General features: G+C 36.1%; 1 long non-coding RNA gene across 1 annotated transcript; it reads left to right on the top strand.

Annotated features, from left to right (window-relative positions):
• The first annotated feature begins 5,896 nt into the window (after positions 1 to 5,896).
• LOC131229448 (uncharacterized) lies at positions 5,897 to 7,069 on the top strand. Its single transcript, XR_009163329.1, has 3 exons — positions 5,897 to 5,968; positions 6,136 to 6,163; positions 6,312 to 7,069. It is a non-coding gene; the product is annotated as an uncharacterized LOC131229448 (long non-coding RNA).
• The last annotated feature ends 2,956 nt before the right edge of the window (positions 7,070 to 10,025 follow it).

The raw sequence follows: 10,025 nt of genomic DNA, 5'->3' as shown, positions 1-10,025 counted from the left end.
AAAAATTCCATGGCGTGGTCCACCTGAGATTTAGATCTATCTCATTTTCGGGATTAAGACATAAAATTATCTTTTAAAATGGATGGACGGCGTGAATAAAATGCATACATCATGGTGGGGTCCAAATTGCACCGACTACTAGCAACCTGGCTAGTGGCAGCGTAACTAGCCAAAACACGTACGCTTTTGGATGGAAGCGGATTGCGTACGTAACTCAGTACCCTAAGCATACTGAGTAAATCTTGTGGGGCCCACCATGATATATTCAATTATTCACTATCCCACTCTTTTCTATTGTGGGTCCACTTGAACTTTGGATTTGCCCCGTCAGTCAGATGCACCATTCCATGGTGGGCCACGAGCTTAAAAATAAAGTCAATCAATGACTTGGGTGGGCCACACCACATACTATAGTTAAGAGGATTACCCTCCCATTAAAACATTCATAATCATTTATTGGGCCCATCTAGATGTGATTCATAGATCCAGCCCATTCATTATGTGTGTCCCACTTGGACGAGGAGTCAGACTAAGTTTCATATACATCCAAAACTCATGTGGGCCCCACCAAATGCTTTTATATGTTTTAGGGATGTCTTCACATAGTTTTAGATGCTATGGCCCAGCTGAGTTTCATATATGACTGATTTTTGGACTTAAAGGGGACACATCAAATGCATGGTGTTGATGTTCCACACACATCATGGTGGGGCACACACAGATTAACCTCATGGGAAGTTCCCATGAGGTGACCTTATAGTACCATTTCACTATTTAGGTAACTCCTTCATAGGTGTTACTCTAACCGTGTAGGGCCCACCTTGATATGTTTTATGTATATTGACACCGTCCATATATTTTTCCATCATATTTTAGGATGTGATTTCAAATCATAAGAACTCAATAATCTCAGGTGGGCCATACCAATCAAAACAATGATGAATAACTATTAAAAATCTTTTGAAGGCCACAAAAGTTTTGGATCAATTTGATCTTTGTAGTTTACCTTCATCTAGATCTTCTTTACATTATCAATAAGTTGGATTGCAAATAAACATTATTAAAACCTTACGATGGGCTCTTTATAATTTTTAATGGTGAGGTACTATATTATCATTCTTTCCAGTGGTGTAGCTCACTTAAGATTCAAATCTACACAATTTTTTATACCCGGCCCAAAAATGGGTTGGAGAAACATAGGGGCGGCAACGATATACAACACATCATCAAAATCTCACTTTTGTTATCCAACTTTTCAATTTTTCTTATCAAAATACAAAATCTACTTTTCTTTTTTAAAAAATATATATTTTTTTACAATTTGTCAATTTTTTCCCAATTTTGTTTAATTTTTAAAATTTTCTTTTTCAAAATATCATTTTTTAATCTCACTTTTGTTATATAACTTTTTAATTTTTCTTGTCAAAATACAAAATCTAGTTTTCTTTTTTAAAATATATATATTTTTACAATTTATCAATTTTTTCACAATTTTGTTTAATTTTTTAAATTTTCTTTTTCAAAATATCATTTTTTTATCGAAATCTTTTTTTCTTCAACATTATTCAAAGTTCTTAATTAATTTATTTTTTTTCAAAATCTAGATTTTTATAAAATCACATTTTTTTTTTTCAAAATCTAAATTTTTCTTAAACATTGTTAATTATTTTTCTAAGCTTCTCAACTATTTTTTTTTCGAAATTCATAAGTTTTTTGAGCTTCTTAATTTTTGACAATGTTTAAGAAAATGATATTTTGAAAACGAAAATTTAAAGAGACAGTTTAGGACCATCTCTAATAGAGGCGGTCTTTGACAGTCTCTAATAGAGACAATCATTGACAGTCTCTAATAAAGACGGTCTTTGACAGGGCTATATGACGGCTAAGGACCGTCTCTAATAGAGACGGTCTTTGAAAGACTCTAATAGAGACGGTCCTTGACAGTCTCTAATAGAGACGGTCCTTGACAGTCTCTAATGAAGACGGTCTTTGATAGGGCTATAAGACGGCTGAGGATTGTCTCTAATAGAGATGGTCTTTGACAGTCTCATATTACAAGTAAAAGATGGCCAATGACCGTCTCTAATGCGGACGGCCAATAACTGTCTCAGATGACTTCATATAAGACGGTCAAGGACCGTCTCTAATGTGGACGGTCTTTGACCATCTCAGATGACCGCATATAAGACGGTCTTCGACCGTCTTAAATGATTTGTGGACGTTCAACATTTTAAGGCAATATTAGGGACGGTCAAGAGCTGTCTAAAATTTTAGAGACGGCTTATGGCCGTCTCTAAACCTCTTTAAACCAAGGAATTTTAGAGACAGTCCTGGACCGTCTCAAAATCTGTCCTTTTTTTCCATTTTTCATGTAGTGTTAACACTGGATTTGATGTGTCCCCTTTAGGTTATGAGATATCTCAAAAATCATCTGTATACGAAACTCAAGTGGACCACACCACAGGAAATAGTGCGATTGAACCTCCATTCATCCATGTTAACAGATAATTTGAGGTATAAAGAACAAAAAGGAAGCATATCCAAAGCTCAAGTGGACCACACCATAGGAAATAATGTGATTGAACCTCTACCATTTAAAATTTTTTAGAGCCCATAGAAGTTTTAGATCAAGTTAATGTCTATGTTTTCTATTCATTCATATATTTTTGACATTATGAACAACCTTTAACCATTTTTGGACAATTTGATCAGTTCAGATTGAAGAGTAAATAACTTCAGATGTTTAAATCAAAATTCACTCAAATTGTTGATCAATCTTGTTTGCCTCATATTTTTCTCATATGTAGCATGATCGGGGCGAGTGACTAGTCAAATTGAGGGTAATGATCAGTAAAATAGAGTGAATGGACCAGACATGTAAAATGGGCCAAATATTTTGGTCAAAATTGTAACCCAACTTATTGACACCCTGAGAACCTAAGAATCATTGTTGATGTGTGTCGAACATCAACATTGTGCATTTGATGTGTCCCCTTTAGCTTATGAGATATCTCAAAAATCATCCGTATACAAAACTCAGGTCGGCCATACCGTCTAAAACTACGTGAAGACATCTAAAAAAGTAGAAAAGCACTTGGTGGGGCCACATGAGTTTTAAATGCGGCTGAAACTGGGTCTGACCCCTCATCCAAGTGGGACATACATAATGAGTGGGTTAGATATGTGAATCACATTTAGGCAGGCCCAATATATGATTACGAAAGTTTTAAGGAAACCCTTCTCGACTATATTATGTTGTGTGGCCCACCCAAGTCATGGATTGACTTTATTTTTAAGTGCTTGGCCCACCCAAGTCATGGATTGACATTCTTCATACCATTCAACGCTTTTTTCGGATCATTTTAAGATATTAACTAAAAAATGGGGCGGGTCTAAGGCTTAAGTGGACTACAAAGTGGGGAATGAACATCCACCATTAAAAATAACATTCATAGAAGTTTTGGATCAACCTGATGTTTGTGTTTTCCCTTCATTCATATCCTTTTGATATTATGAACATGTTGGATGACAAATAAACATTACTGTGGCCCCAAGGAAGGTATTAACGGTGGAAATCATTATTCCACACTGTTTTGTGTGGCATGGTCCAATCACTATTGTTTTCATGTGGTGTGGTCCACCTGAGATTTATATCACTCTCATGTTTTGGGATCAAGCCCTAAAATGATCTTTAAAAATGGATGAATGGAATGCATGAAACACATACATCATGGTGGGGCTCACAAAGCAACGACTACCAGCGACGGGGCTGGTGTAAGGGGGAGTAGCCAATCCGTTTCCGTTTTTAGGTCGGACATCGATGATATTTGTGTTTTCCCATATTTCATGTATTTTTTAACTTTTCAACAGGTTGGATTTCAAATAAACATTACGATGGGCCTTAAGATAGTTTCAATGGTGGGAATCACTCTCCCCGCTGTTTTCTATGGTGGGGTCCACTATAGATTTTTATCTACCTTATTCTTTGGCTCATGACTTAAAATGATATCTCAAAATGGATGGATGGTGTGGATATAACAAATACATCATAGTGGGGCCCACAAAACTTGGTGTCACCACCGTAGGGCGTCCAAGAGGGAAACAGAATGGCTACTCCCCCTGACACCCTCCCTGTGGCTGGTGGTCGGTGCTCTATGGGTCCCACCATGATGTATGTGTTTCATCCCTGCCGTCCATCCATTTTTACATATCATATTAGGACTTGATACCAAAAATGAGAGGGATACAAATCTCAGGTGGACCACACCACATGAAAACAATACTAATTGGATATCCATCATTAAAATCATCCTAAGGCCCACTGTACTATTTATTTGACATCTAATCTGTTTATTAGGTCATACAGGCCTAGGTGAAGGGGAAAAAAATCATTTTGATCTAAAACTTTTATGGCCCCTGAAATGTTTTTAATAGCTGATGCTCATTCAACACTGTTTCCTATAATGTGGTCCATTTCATATTAGGATATACCTCATTTTTGGTTTCATGTCATAAGATGATCTTTAAAAATAGATGGACAGCATAGATTAAACATATACATCGTGGTAGGGCCCACAGAGCACCATGCCACACGAAACAATGTGGAATAATGATTTCCACCATTGATACCTTCCTTGGGCCCACAGTGATGTTTATTTATCATCCAACCTGTTCATAATATCAAAAAGATATGAATGAAGAGAAAACACAAACATTAGGTGTCCCATTTGGATGAAGGGTCAGACCCAGTTTCAACCGCATTCAAAACTCATGTGGGCCCCACTAAGTGCTTTAATAATTTTTAGGATGTCTTCACATGGTTTTAGATGGTATGGCTCACCTGAGTTTCGTATACGGATGATTTTTGAGATATCTCATAAGCTAAAGGGGACACATCAAATGCACGGTGTTGATGTTCGATACATATCATGATGGGCCCCACAAACTTACTAACATTAATTCATAGGTTCTCAAGGTGTCAATAAGTTAGGTCACAATTTTGACCAGAATATTTGACCCATTTTACATGTCTGGTCCATTCACTATATTTTACTGATCATTACCCTCAATTTGACTAGTTACTCGCCTTGATCATGCTACATATGAGAAAAATATTGGGCAAACAAGATTGATCAACATTTTAAGTGAATTTTGATTTATACATCTGAAGTTATTTACTCTTCAATCTGGACTGATCAAATTGTCCAAAAACTTCTATGGCCTCCGAGAAATTTTAAATGGTAGAGGTTCAATCACACTATTTCCTATGGTGTGGTCCACTTGAGCTTTGGATATGCTTCCTTTTTGTTCTCTAGACCTCAAATTATCTGTTAACATGGATGAATGGAGTAGATAAAATAAATAAATAACATTGGACCCCACAGAGTTTACTCTGGTAAGGAATTTCTAAGGCCCACCACAATCTCTGTGTTCTATCTAATCTTTCCATCTGTTTTGAAATATAATTTTAGGGTATCATCCCATAAAATGAGGTATATTGAAGGCTCAAGTGGACCACACGGTAAGAAATAATGGAGATTAAATCACACGTGATTCCTATGGTATGGTCCACTTGGGCCTTCAATATACCTCATTTTTGGGATCATTCACTAAATGTATTTATAAAAATGAATGGATGGAAGGGATAAACCATATACATCATGGTGGGCCCCACGTAGGTACCCAATCCACGCCCAAAATAATTGGGTGCATGCTGAAAAGAGAGCCACACGCCCAAATCAATATACAACCATCTCTCTCTCTCTCTCTCTCTCTCTCTCTCTCTCTCTCTCTCTTCTCTGCCCCAAACCAATTCTCCCTCTTTACGCCCAAAACCCTCTCCCTCTCTCTCTCTCTCTCTCTCTCTCTCTCTCTCTCTCTCTCCCCCCCCCCCTCTCTCTCTCTCAATCATCCCATTTTCAAAGCCTTAGCATTCTCTCTCTCTCGTTATCTCAACGAACTTGGAAAGGTGCGCAATTCTTCATTTTCTTTTTATTGATCTCCTTATGTTTTACAAATCTTCTTCGATTCTCGACTGAAGATCTCCATTATCAGAGAAACTCATTCAAACTGTACTCTTCTTTTTCTTTGTTTACATCTGTAAGTGAAATTGCTGATTTTATAAATGGGTTGCAGGTAAAGAAGGGCCTGCACGAGCCCATGAGTAGGGGCTGTAGATGTGGAGTGTTTTTTTTTTTTTTTTTTTTTGATTCTGTATTGTAATTGGAGTGTTTTTGTGTTAATTCTGCATATGGATTTTAACCGTTATCATTTTCTAACGATTGTGGATGTTGGTTCATTGGCTCTTGCAGGGGTTGATACGGGCTTTTGCATGGGTGTTACCTATTTTTAGAGAATCCATGCCAAATGTAAACCTGAAACCTAAAAAGATGCGATCTCTAGCAAAGGTCCTTTTAGAATCTTCAAGGCCCTTTGATGATGGGTTGTATAGAGCACTTGATATCTATTTCAAGGTTTGAATCCATTCATCGATATTTACTGTAGGTTGGATTTGTAACTTGCTTTCCTTTTTACAATGTTTTACCTTAGCAAGTTCTAACTTGCAGAAAATGTCTTGTCTAGCTTGTTTGTTTTTGCGCCACATAGAGATATATCATTAGGTGCTAAATGACTAGTTCCAGTAGTTTAAATATGCAATGAAATAATCTTGTGCATGTAGCATCACTTCGATAACATTTTTTTTTTACTCAAATAAATTATATCCTGCTTGCCAAAGATTTTCATTTGTTTCAAATATTTAGTCATTCTGTTTCAAATACTTAGGGCCCAAAAGGACGTGGGTAGGGGTAGTAAGAAAAGACTTGATGACCTATGGTCCAACTAAAGTTATGGGCCTTGATAGAGTGGAATGGAGTGGAACAGGGTTCATTTGGCTAACCCCCATTAGCTGTGAGCCTGGTATAATGCTTAGAGGATGATGATGATGATGATAAATTTGATAACATGTTTCTTTTTATCTCATCTGTTTCAAATATTTAATTATTCTGTTTTTGTGGTTCATAATGATATAAGTTATCATCCTAATATATGTCATTTTCTTAACTGTCCAAGGGCACATCCTTTTTTTATGAAGTTGGAATTCCAATGACTACAAAGACTACATTAGGCTGCCCATCTACAAAACTTATAGCTGGTTGGACATCCATTGCAACAAGGATGTTTATTTGTTCCAAAAAAAATAAAAATAAAAATTGAAACTAGTAGAGCTTTTTCGACCACAAATTGAATAAAAAATAGAATTGACCTGCTTTTCTGTCATTATTATTGAAATTCATCCTCCCTTTGATTGTTTCTCTGGACGTCCAAATGGGCCTTAAAATCAGCACTGTGAAACAGATGAATGTTGACAAAAAATGGATGGTTTGACTATATTCATGTCTCCTACATTATTACTTATTCCCTTTCAGTTCTGAAAGATGCATTAAATGTTTACAGTACGTGGAACCATTTTATTCTTACTCCTCCATTGTCGAATGCCACAAAACCAAAACCTATTTTCAAATCATTAAGCAAGATTTTGTATGAGATTATTTTTAAATGGTTGCAGTATTGCCTGTAGATTCTACGTGTAGTAGGTTTTGGTTTTGAAGATTTGGTGAAGACTATGCATTACATGTTGTTTCTGGTTCTTCAGGGTGCGTTTGGATGCAATTTTAAATTGGATTGCAATTCTGTTGTGTAATAAAGTGGAGATAAATAGATTGTAGTTAGCCTTCCTATCGAGGGTTGAGCTCCAAATTGCAGTCTTGTTCCTCTTAAGTTGGACTCAAATGAAACATGACTGCAAGTTGAGGGCTTCTTTCCCCTAATGAATACTAGAAAACATCATTAGTTTTTCTCATTTCTTCTTGATTAAACTAAATATTTACTGCAATTCAATTCACTTGATTTATAAAAAAAAAAAAATTGTATAAAGGTTTTGGTTTTCAAAGTTTTCGTGCCATTGTTCCTGCATATTGTATTTGATTAATTCCACCTCATTATGACTCGATTGTCTTAATAGGTTTTGGTTTTGCAGCATTTGGCATGGATTCTCCTTGGTGAATTTTGATTCTATTGTGTATATTTTTTTGTCCATAAATAGTCTGGAGTATCTCCTCATTCATTGTGAGTTTGATTCAGCAATATGAGTTGGTTCTTGTGGCTCTCAATTGGTAAGAGAAAGAAACTTCTTTGGTAGCCCACCATGTGGGCCGTTGTGTTGTCGATTTGGAAGGAACAAAATCTTAGGACCTTCAATAACAGATCTGATAAAAAGGACACCGTTTTGCTTAGGGCTAAAGGAGAGTCATTTCTTAGGCGTTGGCACTGAACCTCTTTATGGGTGATGATATGGTATATCTTTCACGGGACTTGGTAAATGCGTTGTAAATTCTAGGTACAGCGAGGTTGAGGGATGGCCCCTCACCATCCTTCTCTTTGCTCTGTGCTTCCCTGTGGTTGTATCTTTTGCTTGTTTTAATAAATTTTCTATGTTACTTTTCAAAAAAAAAAAAGAAAAAAAAAAGAAGAAGAAGAAGAAAGAAAGAATCTTTTGGATTCTTATAGTGTCGTCTTGAATCTGCAATTGGTTTTTATTTTTGGTGTGTTTTGTTGAGATTCTTAGTTAGGTTTTGTTTAGTGATATCTTTTATGCTACTTTTGATTCTTGATTCACTTTGTAGTTCTTCTGCTATGGGTATTTGATTCCTTCCACCTAACCCAGATTTGGTCATGTTGATGGTTATGGTTATTATTTGGATTTGGTGTGTTTTTAAACTGGTTTTGATTCTTTTTCTGCATTTTGTAGTGTTTTGTGTTGATTCAGCAAATGGGTTTGGTGTTCTTGTGGTGTTCCATGTTGATTCTGCGAATGGATTTTAAAAAAAAAATTATTTTATGATTTTATAAATGGGCTGATTTTATAAATGTGTACATGATATCATTCTCCGTCCATTGGTTTTCACTGGCTAAGGTTTGGTTTGGGCTGATTTGTGGTCTCAAGGGCTAATGTTAATAAATGTACTTGGTGGATGGGTAGATATATGATGTATGCATCGAAGTCTTTCTAGATTTAAAACCAATCAGTATCATCCTACTTCTCTCTTCTTCTTCTTTTTCTTTCTTTTTTTTTTTTTTTTTTTGTAGTATTGCTTCATGATTCAAGAATAACCTCCCCTGCTCTAAAAAAGCACAATGTAAGTATCAATAATTTATTCAACACTGCATCCTTCCTTAGGCTGTAACACGGTTTGTATGTGCATGCTGGTACCTTAATCCATTGTACTAATTTGATGCATGTGTTCATCTATGTTTCATGCATTTGGGTGTTTGCATGGATTTTATTTCTCAATGATTTCGTTGAGCCTCCATACTAAACTTTTGTTTTTATACTAAATGAGGGAATAAAATTCATGTAGCCGACTCCAATTAGTTAGGTTAAGGCAGCGGCAGCGGCGAATGTGACTGATCACACGTTGGAGATCCACTTCTACTGGGCTGGATGTGGACTGCTACAAGTTTGGTGGTTGGATGTGGACTGCTGCTCTAACTTATCAAATGGTTGTGTTAGTCCAATCCCTTGGCTTTTTTAGTATGACCTGATCATTTTTCTTGTAGTGTGGAAATGTCTTGTGCTTTTTTGTTTTGAATCTTCTGTCTCTTGCAGGATCGAGGTAGTTATTTAAAGATGGTGCAGAAATATATAGGTTCATATGTTACTTCAATGGTGACGCTGTGGGAATATGTTATTTGGAATTTGTTTAGTTGGAATATGTTATTCCGAGTGGACTCATATTTGTAAGTTTTGCCAAATCTTTAAAGTTGGATTTGGACCTAGAGGAAATGTTTTATTTGAGGCTACTTGCTCGGTATGAGTACTCAGAAACAACATTAGGTTTTGTCATTTCTTCCTGATTAAACTCAATGTTCACAATACAATTCACATGTGCATCCAAACATGCATATGAGTTTAGAAGCCAAACAAATCAGTTTAAAATAGAAAGATGATTGATCATGTTCTTGCT

Source organism: Magnolia sinica, chromosome 16 (genome assembly GCF_029962835.1).
Source record: "Magnolia sinica isolate HGM2019 chromosome 16, MsV1, whole genome shotgun sequence".
In the NCBI taxonomy this organism is placed as follows: Eukaryota; Viridiplantae; Streptophyta; class Magnoliopsida; order Magnoliales; family Magnoliaceae; genus Magnolia; species Magnolia sinica.
The sequence above is the reverse complement of the archived record's forward strand: the minus strand, read 5'-3'. Positions and strand labels throughout refer to the sequence as shown.